The 13012-nt window shown below is 50.8% G+C and overlaps 1 protein-coding gene across 3 annotated transcripts in view; it reads left to right on the top strand.

Annotated features, from left to right (window-relative positions):
• The first annotated feature begins 2353 nt into the window (after positions 1 to 2353).
• The window catches only part of SEMA6A (semaphorin 6A), a 126686-nt gene continuing 116027 nt past the window's right edge, over positions 2354 to 13012 (top strand). Inside the window, exon 1 of one of the 3 annotated variants that reach the window (XM_035013965.1) lies at positions 2354 to 3059. The gene's annotated coding sequence lies outside the window, so the exon portion shown is untranslated. The remainder of the gene's footprint in view (positions 3060 to 13012) is intronic. The other 2 variants (XM_035013962.1, XM_035013964.1) reach the window with 2 other exon arrangements.

Genomic DNA, 13012 nt, shown 5'->3' with positions numbered 1-13012 from the left:
CACTGGGCAGCCTCCCTACAGGTGCTCCCCTGAGGGCTTTGGGAGAGACACAATAGCTGGCTTTTCTTCCAGCTCTGGGAGCATCTCTCCCCTGGCTGGCAGGTGGAAATGTAATCTCACCTCGTCAGGACAGGATGGGCGCCTCATTGGATGGTGAAACTTTGAGATCTAACAATTGCCAGGAAGATTCTGGGTGGTATTTAGTAGCCCTGTGAAAGTTAACTCAAATTCTTTTCTTCTTGTATTCCATAATGTAAAATCAGGTAAATTTAATCTCTCGCTTCTTCGCTCAGCGTTACCGCAAATTAAACATGCAAGTATTAATAATGGAAATAATTTCTCTTTAAAAACATATCCTGAAACCCGATGTGGGGCATTTCCAATAGATCCATAAAGCAAACAAGACAGCTTAATTGTTTGTTTCTCCAAGGAAAGAAGCTAAACCCGGAATTAATTTGGTTCAGCCTGTGAAACAATTCGTTTGCTCTGCCTAATTCTGCCAATTAAAGAACTTTTCCCAGACACAATTAGCATGTAAAGCAGCGGCAGAGGGCGAAGAAGGGGCCTCGACGATCGCGGCGGGGTGGAGGTGCCGGGCGAGAACCACTCCCCGGGGGCCTCTTGGTCTCGACCTTGGGACCGAGGGAGCGCGCCTGGGGCGCACGGACTAGCACCAGGACCCGGTTCGCAGTGGCCCTGCCGTCACCAGCCGAAATCCGGGCGTTAAATAGCGCAGCTGAGGATCAAGCCCGCCGGGCCCCGCGAGGGCACTTGCCCCAGTCCGGCTCGGATCCCAGGAAGACGTCGCGGAGCCGGCCCCCGACCCTGCCGCGGGAATGCGCAGCCGAGCCCGCCGCCGCCCCCCACGCCCCTGTGCACGCTCCCGGGGCCCGCTCGCGTGCTGCGGGGGCTGCGCGCGCACCCAGGGCCGCGCCCCCTCCCCCCCCGCCACCCAGGAGCTGTGGCTTTTGCTTGGGAAAGGTGGGGATAGCGGCCCCTGCTGGCAGCTCTGGCGAACAGCAGAGAGCCTGACTTGCCTCACCGTTCTCGCCACCTTTTCCAGGTGGTTTGTGGAAAAAAAAATATATGGTAGATACAGGGTGTTGTCGCATGTGCATTTATTCTTCGTGAGTCCTCACGAGCAGCTGTCTGTACGTAACTTGGGTTCCCCGCAGGAACAGCAGAAAAGAGAGCGTGGGTCCTGGCCCCAATTAGGGAACAGGTACAGTTTCTGATGCATCTGCTTTTGAGGGCACTCGGCCTAAGGGCAAGTGAGACCCCGATCCTCCTCCCAGTGGTTTTCTCGGCCGGCCGACCCCATGACTGGTAAATACCGCCTGGAGAACTGCTTGGCCGCCCAGTGTTCCTCTCTGCAAAGGCTGTGGCTCCGGGCCCGCACCATCTGCGAAGCCCACTGGGGAGCGGGGCGTGCGGGCGCGGCGGGGAGCGAGCAGCGGCACGCGGGCGGGGGACACCGGACCAGTCGGCACAAGCCTGTAACTGCAAGGCTTTCTGGCGACTGCAAGTTCACGCGGCGGAGGAAGGCTGTGGCTGCCATTCTCCGTGTGATCCTAACAATAGCGCCGTGTAAGAAGTTGCGATGTACTTCTTCCACGAAGCTGTTGGCTCCTCACTGCAATTGTCTGCGTCTTATTTCTGAAGTTTACTTATTTCTGAGGACAGTCCACACACTTTCTAAGTTTTAAAACAGATTATGGCTGTTGGTGATAACACCATTCTTTGTACCACAATCTACGTGCTTACTTAACACGCTTTATTAACATGTTGTATTGCGCTAATAACTGTGTTCATTTCTTCGAGGTGTGTTTTTTTACCCGCACCGGCTTTTATCCAAGGCATCTGGGTGCACAGAGCGTCCATCACTTCTGGAATCTACCTCCTGACACAGTAATCAGAATTAGAAAGGCTCATCGTTCACTTACCCTCATCCTTTAAAACTTTTCCATTTAAGAAAATCGATGATCAGATCCTTTCTGGTAACTCGCTCCTGCGCTACGTCTATTTTTATTTATTTTTCTGATTTGGCAGGGCTCAGCAATGCTGTCCGGGATTTTTTCTCTCCCTCTCTTTTTTCCCCCTTGCTAGAGCAGATGCGGGGGTGGGGGAAGCAGGGGCTGGGCTCTAGCCGGAGTCAACCCCACCGGGACCTCCACCCGGAGCGCGGCGGGGGCCGGGAATCGTGGTGGAAGGAGCCTCGCTGGCCAGTCGGTGCGAGGCTCCACCTGCAGCCACACCGCGTAGGTTCTCCGTCTCTCCGCCACGCTTCCTCACATTCACACACAAACACCATAGCCCTCCTCTGGGTCGGAGGAGACGCCAGCCAAAGGAGGCGGGGTTGCAGGAGGAGAGTCCGCTCTGCGCGATCCAGTCCGGGACTTGGCTCCGCCTGGGAGCCGCGGCCTCTCCAGTGACAGAGGAGTAGTGAGCGGCACCGGGTGAGGCTGCAGCCAACTCCGCTCCCCGCGCACTCGGCCGCCCAGGCGCTCGGGACGCAGTAGCGGCGCTTCTCCGCGGGGCCGCCCGCCCGCGAGGCCCGCTTAGGAGCGGCGGCAGCGGCCAGCGTCGCCACACCCGGGCAGCAGCGCTCGCGGTCGCAGAGCGGGGACTACAGCGTGCCCCCTGCCCCAGCCCCCACCCCGCCCCCCACCCTGAAATGACTTGTTAATCCGCGCGGACACCACCGAAGGGACTCACCGGAGTGGAATCCAAGTGGAATTTGGATTTGGAGAAGAGTTTCTTGAACATTTACTCCTTCCTTGTTGGGGTTTTTTTTCTTTTCTTTTCTTTCTTTTTTTCCCTCTCCCCTTCTGCGCCTGTCACTGGAGATGAACACAGCGCGTTTGCTTCCCAGAAAGTAGTCGCCGCGACTGTTACCCCCAAAGAGAGGAGCACACATGTAGGAATGACAAAGGCTTGCAAAGGAGAGAGCGCAGCTTGCGGCCCGGAGAGATCTCCTCGATAATGGATTACTAAATGGGATACACGCTGTACCAGCCCGCTCCGAGCCCCGGCCGCCTGCCCGTCGATGCACCGAAAAGGTACGGCACGGGCGCCCCGGCGCGCCCCACCTCCCTGGCGGGTCGGCTGCAGCCGGAGGGTCCCGGGGCCGCGGCCGGCACGCGCTGTCGGCTTTGTGGTAGCTGCGTTTTATTTTGTCTGGTGTCTGTCTCCCGAGCGTTGCCCGGCCCTTGGGAGCAGTCGTGAGCCCAGCGCGCCGCTCCTCTCCGCCCTGTGCCCGGGAGACCGCCGGGCTCCGCGTCGCGAGCTTCCCCACCCGCGCCGCGCACACGCCCGGGCACCGCCCGGGACCGCGACCGCGCGGTGCTGCGGGGCTGGGGAATGTGTGTGCAGGACCCGGGGCTCGTCCTCACTTTCGGGCCAGCAGGGAGCAGAGAGGCCCCGAGAGGGTGGGATTCTCAGCAACGCCCGGTCCTAATGCAAAGGCTGGGGAAAGGGTTCTGCCCTCGAGGGCTGGAGGACGTTGGGTAGAAGAGCGCAGTTTTCGCCCAGCTCCAGGTTTGGGTTCTGTGGTGGGAGAAGGGGTTCCGCGGAGAAAGCGAAGAGAATCTTTTGTTGTCCGCTCGGGGTCCGGGCTGGGCTCTGTGGAGTGCGGGAAACTTGTAATGGCCCTGGTACCCGTGCGCCCTGCCACTTGGTGACATCCCGGCTTTGGCGGCCGCTGGCACCAGAGGTTCCGGGCTTTGTTTGCTCGAATGAGTGCCCAGGAATGGTCTCCCCCGGGGGTGGCGCGGCGCCCCCCGCCCTGGGTCCTCTATCCCCCCGTTGCAGCTCCCTTCTGGCCGGCGAGGACAGCATCTGTCGCGGCTCCGTCCCCCTCTAGTACAGAGCCCGCCACGCTGAGCCTGGCGCCCGCTGCGCTGTTCCCCCAAATCTACGGGGTCCCTCTACGGAAAGGAGTTGTCTCTGGAGGGGGAAGGGTGGAAAGCCTTGCAAAGGATGACCCAGTGCTGGCTACCCAGACAAGGGCTCTGCCCGGGCCCCAGATTCTGGATGGCCGAACTACTCGCCGCGTCCTAGAGAGCTGCCTCGCGGGCAGTGGGGCGCTGGGGAGCTAACTCGACAGTGCCCACCCTCCCTGTATGACTCCGCTGGGTGGCAAGTGTCTCTGCTCCAGATTCTCTGCTTTTTTTCTCAGCTCCCCACTGTGGTATACGCTGCAAAGCAGAATCCTGAGGTCCGCTCTCTCCTCCCACGACCCGAGCGGTACACAGGGGGAGCCAGGGAGCAGTCCCGAACTTGCGCGTTTCGGGAAAGGAAACAGGATTCCGCTGTCTTTCCCGTTCCTTCGCCGCCTCGCCGCCCCTCCGCCCAGCGCCGCCTCCTTTTCCAGCACCGGGTCACTCGACCCGGCGCTTCTGGAAAGTTTCTCTGAAAGCTGGGGGCGGCGGGCACGACGGGCTGGGGCTCAGCGTTGTGCAGCCCGCGGGAAACCGAATCCGGAGGGAAGCGGGTGGACCGCCCAGGACGCGGGGAGTTAGATGCTGGTCCACAGACAGTGGCTCCCCAGTCCAGCAGTCAGTTGGGCTGGGGTCTCAGCAATGCACTTGCTGGTCCAGCCGAGAAAGCGGTGGCGAGGCGGAGGGAAGGGAAGTTCGGGGGCAGGATTCAGGATGCTGGTGCGGCCACTGGACAGCGGCTGGCGCGCGGGTGCGTGTGGACACGGGGCCGGAACTCGCTGGCTTGTAAGCCCCAGTTCCAAGTGCAACATCCCCAGCCTCCCCCCCACCCCCACCCCCACCCCCACCCCGGCGCCCTGCGCATTTTTCCAGCCGGCGGATCTCCAGGGAGGAACGGAACAGGGAGCCAGGTGTTGCTGGAGCAGGGGAGGACCTGCTGTCTTCACAGCCAAGGAAAGCACTTAACAGCAGCCGCCGCCGGCCTGTATCGCACTGCGCAGCCCCAACGGCCGTTCCAGTCGGTCCTTGGGAGCAAGGTGGACGCTCTGAAAATGCGTGGCCACTCATGGCCGCGGTGGGATCGCTCTCTGCTTACGGGATCGCTCTCTGCTTATGCTGGATGGAAATCAAGTTGCTACTTACTGACTGTGATCCATGAAAAGGTTTAAAACACAGGCGAAGGCAGACACACACACACACACACAGAGGCAGGCAGATGGGTACACTTGTACGCACAACTTTCTTTGCCTCAAATCTGAAAAGATGTTTAACCCAGGTGCAGTATTCTGCCAGCATGTCTCAAGAAAGCTATGTAATGCCCCCCAGCGCTGGTTTTTAAGTCTTTCCCGGGTAGGAAGGTTGAGTGTCTTTGCCTTGTCTTTCTCTAATCCTGGTAATTGTCGGGCTTCCTTCAGACATGCATCTTGGGCATCGAGTCCACTCTGATGGCAGGGGAAAGACTGTTGGTTCCAGACACATGAATCCTTTATTTAGGCTTTTTCCCCCAGTGTAAAGATGCCTGGGCTCGATTCTGAATGAAAATATTGTATTTTTACACCTTATCCAAATGGCTATGAGAGGTCAAGATTGCAAGCATTTTGTATATTTTTTAATACCCTGTTTAGTCTGCATGGAGCAGTTTTATGATTTACAGTAAGCTTTGATTAAACTACTCCAGGCACCAAAGTTAATTATTAACCTAACCTTAAATACTGTGGCAGAACCGAGTCTCCACCTATTAATCTAAACTATCTGTTAAAAAATAATTGCACTATTTGAATCTGGTTTACCCATGCTTGTTGATATGGTGACTTTTATTTGACTCTTGAGTAACCCCCACTCTGTATTATGATTTTGGTTTTGGGATATTCTTGAATGAGGCACTTTGCAAACCAATCCGAAAGCAGAAAAGAATGGAGTATCAGGTTTAAAACCTCATTTCTGTGTTATGTCTTTTTTCAAATGGACAGAAAGGGAGCACTCTAGTTCCTGTTTATTTACAGTGTTTGTGTGGTGACAGTCTTCCCAAAGTGTTGTGTGTTGCAACTATCACCCTGTAGAGATGGGCCATACTCTTCAATAATGCATATAATGCCATATTTAAATTTTAAGCAGCCACCCAAAAATCATTATCTCAGGAGCCATCTGCAGTATATACTTATTGGATAAAACATCTACATTTCAATAGGTTAAAAATTCCTAAGAACTGGAGTAGAAACCAAGTAAATGTTGAATAAATGAATGAAAGAAAGGGTCACACATAATTCACATTTCTCCACTTAGAGTGGACCTGTCGTTTCCCCCCCTTCAGTGGCTTCAGTGAGTGGTTCTTATAAAGTGGCAATAAGTGCAACTCTATTTACACACACAGTGACACACATACACAAACACACAGCCCTCAAGTTCTTTCCAAGTCTAGTGAATGCTTTTCCCATCATTAAAAAAATACAGCATTTGCATTTTGAGTAGGCGGATAACATTGCTTAGTATGTTGAATCAAAGGATAGCAAGAATTAGAAGACTGTTATCTTCACTGAATAAAAATAAGCCACCCAGATTAAGAACTTGTATTAAATTCAAAATAAATACTCATGCCTTAAAAGCAAATGGGTAATTGCACTCCCATATGAAATAGAAGGAAAAATACTGTTTTGAACAAGGAAGTAAGGCAGATACTTTACTCTGTGTACATAGTGGTTCAGCTCTTTTCTGAGCGGGACAAAAGAGTGATCACGGGAGAAGAAGTTTTTTAGAACTAGATTGCCAAAAGCGAATATATTCTCCCATCTTATTTGTTTGCAGAAAGGAATCACAGAACAAGCCAAACTAATTGCAGATGCTTTAATTAAGCATCTGCCGTTTGCAACAGCATAAAGCCTGAGAGAGGCTCCTGTATCCCTGGCCCAGTGGTCTACGGCGCCAGACTCAAGCTTCGCTTCTCTCTGCCTCCCCTGCCCCAGTTTGAGAAAGTTTATTATCCTCCTCTCAGAGAGGGTGTTCCCTGGGTGTTCCCACTTCCAGAGGAAGGTGGAGCCCGGGAACACCCTCCCGGATCAGTGTCCCCCACTCTTTTGAGGGACCCTGGAGCCGAGTTGTCTCGGAAACATTTCCATTCCAGAGTGAAGGCTTTTCTCATCAACTGAGCTATTCTCTGCTGGCAACCACACTGGTGGCCTCCTGGGGATATGGTAAGGTAGGGGAGGGAGGAGGCTTTTAATCCCTCTGAAATGGGCAAGTAAGATGTCATACCGCACAAACCTCAAGGGGAGAAGGGCGTACAGGGTACTTCTCAGCATGGGACTATTACAGTAGAGCATATACACAAGGGTATCCTGCTTTGCGAAGCAGGTGAGTTCTTGCAAAACTTCTTGATTAGAGTAATTCTAATTACACTAATGGAAAGTGTCCTATACAAGGGTCAGGACTCACCACAGTGTTTCCCAAGTAACCTCTTGAGCCCAGACCTCTCTCTCCTGGGTCTCTCAAATAGTAAATCCTACAGGGTAGGTAGCTCTTCTTGGCTCTAAAAGGCGTCTCAAACTTAACATGTTCAGAGCACCCCGTTCTGGATCTCTTTCCCCCAGGTATGCTTTTCTTATCATCTTCTCCATCTAGGTAAATGGCAGTGCCATCCTTGGAGTCGCTCACATGTGAAAACTTAAGGAGTTACCCTTGACTCTTATTGCGGGCCCCCATCCACCCCAGCAGCCACGCTGCTGGCCCCTCCTTCCGAAAGCACACAGGCCTCCTCCAACTCTTCCATCTCTGGGGCCCTCACCTGGCCAAGCCACAGGGTTACTGTGCCGGCCTCCCAACTAGTCCCCCTGTTTTTGCTCTTGGCCCCCTACAGACTATGCTCAACACAGCAGCCAAAGTGATTTTTGGTTTTTTTTTTAATCAAAGCCAGATTAGATCACTCCCGCTCAGATGCTTTCCCATCTTCTTCCAATAGAGAAGCCAAAGTCCGACCTACATCCTTTGTGGCCCTACACGATCTGCGCTCCTGTCCCCACCTCTCGGATCTCCACCCGTCTTCGGGGTTACATGAATATGCCTGGCGTGTGCTCTTTACCCTTGCCCTTCCATGGCCTGGGATGACTCCTTCCCCAGATAGCTGTGTGCCTTGCTCCTCACACACTTGAGGTCTCTGCAAATGTCACTCTCACCCTGAAGCCTTGTCTGATTATCTTATTTACTCCACTCTTTTCCCCAAGGCTTCCTACCCCGCTGGCCTGCCTCATTTTTTTCCCTTCTCATTTTTTACAGCCTGACAGACTATATGTTGTTCTCGTTTATCTTCTGTCTTCCACTACAACATAATGCCACAAGGAAAAACTTTTTCATGTGTTAGTGCTTCATCTCACCTAAACCTGTGCCTGGCACACCATAGGCCCTTCATAACAAGTATTTGTTCAATCAGTTAATTGCTTAATCAATCAAAAAAAGAGTGACTCTTTTTGCAAGCATCTAATCTTTCTCTTTTATCTGCTCTTATAAATACTTCGTGTGTGTGTGCGCGCGCGCGCGTGTGTGAGAGACCGTCTTCCCTGTGCACAGGTGATTTGTCTCATGCACCATTAGCAGAACATTCACTGAGGGTTGTTTTCCCAGTCTTGGTGATGGATTGGAGCCTGCTCATTCCCACACTCTCACCCAGTCCCCTTCTGTGGCCAAAAGCACACATCTGTGGGACACCTGGCTGGAGCTGGAGGGAATGCGAGTTAGGTAAAAAGCAACTTGCCAAGAAACAGAGCTAGGAAGACAGCCAGCACTTATGGGGATTGAGCTTTTGACCTTGGCCTCATTTGTTCTGCATTCTAACCACTGGCCACAGAACTGTTGTGCTTTTTTGGAGTTTGCTGATGGTCCTTTTTAAAATTCACCTTTCTGGCAGGAGAAGATAGTATGCTTATGAACCCACATTTCTGCCTTGTACTGTGGTAACTACAGTTGGAGATCCTGTACTTGGATGTCCTGAGTTCCAGACTCTCACTACCTCGGATGAACCACCTGACCTCTCTGAAGCTGCATTACTTTCAACAAAATTTGTGAATAGTAAACCTATGCTTCCCACCTTGTAGGACCGCTGGGAGAATAATATGAAATCACAAATGTGAATGTATTCGGTAAGAGATGAAATGCACTCTGAAAACTTGGAGAATCTGATGCTAATTCCTTTCTCCCCACCCTAGACCCTGGGCTGAGCAGAGATCTTGCTTCATCGTCTTCTAAATCATAAAAGAGAAATTATGTTCTGTGGATGTCACATTTTCGTATAAACCACATTATGAAATTAAGTAAGATCCTCAAATTCATTGGAAATTCACAGTCTTCACAGAGCAGCAACTCTATCCATCAGAAGGCCAACCGCCTAAAGTGACGATGGCTTTCAGTGTGACCATTAAAGCGGGCAAGGTCACGGGCGTGGCATTCTGCCAGGCATTAGAAAAAGTAAGGGCATTGCTTTTGCTGAGGTAGGTCCTAAAACAGTTCATGTCAGTGTAAGCATTAATGTAGGACAGACGTGTCAGGGTGAAGCAGCGGTAGAAGGAAAGGAGTTTGGATCCTTGCCATAACAAGGGCAAATTCACCAAGATTTTGAGACAGCGGGTTTATAAATGTGGAGGGACGGTCTGGGGAAGGCAGTGGGCAGCGAAAGGGACAATGCAGAGACCACACTTCTTAGGCAGACACAACACACTGGGATTTGCATCCCAATTTTTTTTTTTTTTTGCCAATTACAAAGAGCGTGACTTTGAGCCAGTTACTTCTCTGCCTCGGTTTCCATCTATCCGTAAGATGCTAGTAGGATGCTAATGTTGTGGTTGTTGAGAAGAGTAAATACGATAACATCTGTAAAATTCACAGCCCAATGCGTGGCACACGATACTCGCTCATTAAATATTAGGTGTTATTTTTATTTGGGTGACAGAAGTCAGGGAGGGTGCCCTGTTGGGGAGAGTAAAAAGGGTAACAGACAGAGAGGGTACAAAGGAAGCCACCTCTGGACCAGAAATGAACATTCCCATGCGGGCTGGCCCTGGTGACGGGGGTCTTCGGCTGGGAAGCGTGTGAACAAGTCACTGGCATGGGAAGAGGAGACGTGATCCTTTTCCTGACTTTGGATGTTGAAATCTCACACCCAGAATATGGAAGAAAAAGCATTATACCAATAAAACCACTGCCCACAGTATAAGACTTTACATTAGATGACGGCTTAAAAAAAAAAAAAAGGATGGCCTTCACTTACTAACATCTAAAAATAAAATACACAGTCTGCACGCACTTGAGAATCTGAGAGCAGCCCGTCATGTTGGTTCAGGGACAAGTGGAACTGACCCTAAGGACCCTACCTGTCATAGGAGAGAAGCTTGTCGGCTGATGGCTCCAGGAGGCTATGGCTGGGACTTCTGCCAGAGGGCTTTCGTAGTGGCCATCCATACACTTGCTGGGTCACTCTTCCCTGGCCAAGCCTGAAATCAGTTTGCGAGAGCAGTGAGTCTCCCCGCAGAAGCAAAACACTACCTTCGGCACCAAATGTAGCAAGTAGTTAGTTGGCTGACCCGAGGAGAGCTAGTATTTACTGACTAGTACACTGCCCTATTACCTGACATCAGACTCAAATGATAGTCATACAAGTTCTTATCAGTGAGAAGAATCTCACTCCTAAAAGGCACAGCAGAAGGGGCAATAAATTGGTATGATCACCACATTGCCCTGACGGACTCCTCCTTGCACCCAGGGGGGACAAGACTCCCTCCCTGGCCTAGAATTACAGCTATTTTCATCTGGGAGGAAAAAAAAAATTGCCTCTTAAACTTTGTAAGTGGAAAAAGGATGTCAAGAGAGTGAAATAAATCAGCAATTAACATGCCCCAAAGGCTGAAGGGCCAGGTCTTCCTAGCAGCAAGTGTGCTGACTAAGGCTCTGAAAATATTGTTAGACGGGTATTTGCACGGACGGCCCGTGGACCTGAGGCTTTCACTGAACACGACTTGGCACTTTCTAGTGGTTTCCAACTACCCTATAACTGCCATCTGTGGAAAATGTAATTCAAAGAATCCATGCCAATTAAAAAATTTGAGAAGATCTCTAAAGCGGATGCTCTTTCACCCCTATCTCGTCCCTTCGGCCTTCCTACGTGTTTAAAACCAAGCGTTTGCCATGATTTGATTGGAAGCGTTTCTAGAACACAACAGGATCTGTCACTGAACACAGTGAATACAAGCCGCCGGAAAACCAACATTTTAGGAACTGGGAAGAAATGAAGAATATATTAATTACGGCTGGACGTTAGATAAGAGTTTTATAGACAAGTTTTCTGTGATGAGCCCATTCTTCTTTCCTTTTTCCTATTCCTGAAGCTTTCTTTAAGAAGAGTATTCAATCTTTTCATTAATATTGCAGCGACTCCAATGCTTCCCCACCCCACCCCCCAGACTCCTACTGTCCTTGAGTGAGGAAACTGAGAGAATACTGATTGAGCTGGTGAATGGAAACGTTCCTTTCCTGAAAATGGAATGCTTTATGAAAAACTGCATTCCACACACACACACACACACACACACACACACACACACACACACAAAACCCCACTCAAACAATCCAACAACTGTCTCTCCTCCTTTTTACCCCGGAGAACCACAGGACTCCATTCACATATTTTGGTGTTTGAATGCATTTGTTCTTAAGCCTCAAATACCCAGGTGGAAAACCAGTCTAGTAAGCCTTTCATTATTCCAAAAACGTGAGCATCCGAGTTACTAAGAACATTCTCATCTCTGCATGGCGAGCAATAAATAGAAACCGAATTGTTTATAGCTCTCTAAACTGGAGTCTATGCAGCAGAATGGCAGTTGGGTAGATTTTTACAAGGAGAATACTTGTAAGTGGTTTGCAAGATGGATTCCGTGCTAATTCTTCTCACATCATGAATGATGGCCCTAGCTAGACACTGTCGCTGGGATCTTCATCTATTAATCATGGAGGCTGCTTTCTTATTCGGTTGCCATAGTTTCAGTGCCTCAGATAGTGTTGGGGCGTCTTGGGAAAGGTTTGAGATAGACTGGGGCTTGCAAGCCTTGCAGTTATTTTGGTGGTGGTGGTGCTCTGAAAGAACCGAAAAACCACCTCTCGTGTAATTCAGGGTTGTATTGAAAGAGGCAACTTCTGAGTGTCTCTCTGGACCTTGTTATGTGCACATCCAGCTGGTATTTACTCTAGGATTTGCCTCTTGCTCAGTCCTGCTGGTAAAAAAAAAAAAAAAAAAAAATTACCGTCCAGGGATTGATGTCACTTTCATCTTTCGACAAGAAAGCCAAAGGGTGCAAGCTCTTCATTACGGCTCTTCACCAGCGTGGAGGTAAATGAGGGCATTCACGGCTTGGCTCAAAATTTCAGGTTCATAATTCGGCTTCGGCTCCGCAGATGGCTAAATAAATAGGATGACCTCAGGAGGGCTGTACGTCGTGCTCTGGCATGGCCATGGAAATGTTCTGTGCTTTACCCCAGGTTTAACCCCTGTTATCTTTTAAGGTTGGCACACATTGCTAAGGAGTTAGACTATTTCACCACATTTGGCAACAGCGGCCCAGAGGGCTACTGCTTTGTTAGCTCTTGGGTCCGTGAGCGTTTCTTTCCTTTCTGTAATCCTCATCCTTGGCTGTTTTGAGTTAGGTCTGCGATTCGGGGATGATCAGGAAGAGCTGTCCAGTTGTGTATATGTTGGGCGACCGAGTCAAGGAAAGACGGGGCGGCGGAGGGGGGGGAAGGCGTAAGTTGCTGCAAGAAGGAGATAGACACACTCAGTGACTTATGTGCTTCGTGGGGGATGTAGAACACAGCTTTCCTTTGTTAGGGACGTTTGACCTTGTGTAACAGATACTGGTGCCCTTCTTAATGCTTTAGTTCCCATTTCTCAAGTGGACTTTCAAGGACTCCTACCAGCCTAAGCCAAGCCATTTCATTCCTTTGTGGATTAAAACATAAAATAAAACCACCTCACACTTGAAGCAAACAGCACTGAATTCTGAATTCAGGACATGCGAGGCATCAGATATAAACCCCGGGCAGAT

This window comes from Mirounga leonina, unplaced genomic scaffold (assembly GCF_011800145.1).
Source record: "Mirounga leonina isolate KUSES-001 unplaced genomic scaffold, KU_Mleo_1.0 Mir_168, whole genome shotgun sequence".
Lineage (NCBI taxonomy): Eukaryota > Metazoa > Chordata > Mammalia > Carnivora > Phocidae > Mirounga > Mirounga leonina.
This window is presented reverse-complemented; position numbering and strand designations above follow the sequence as displayed.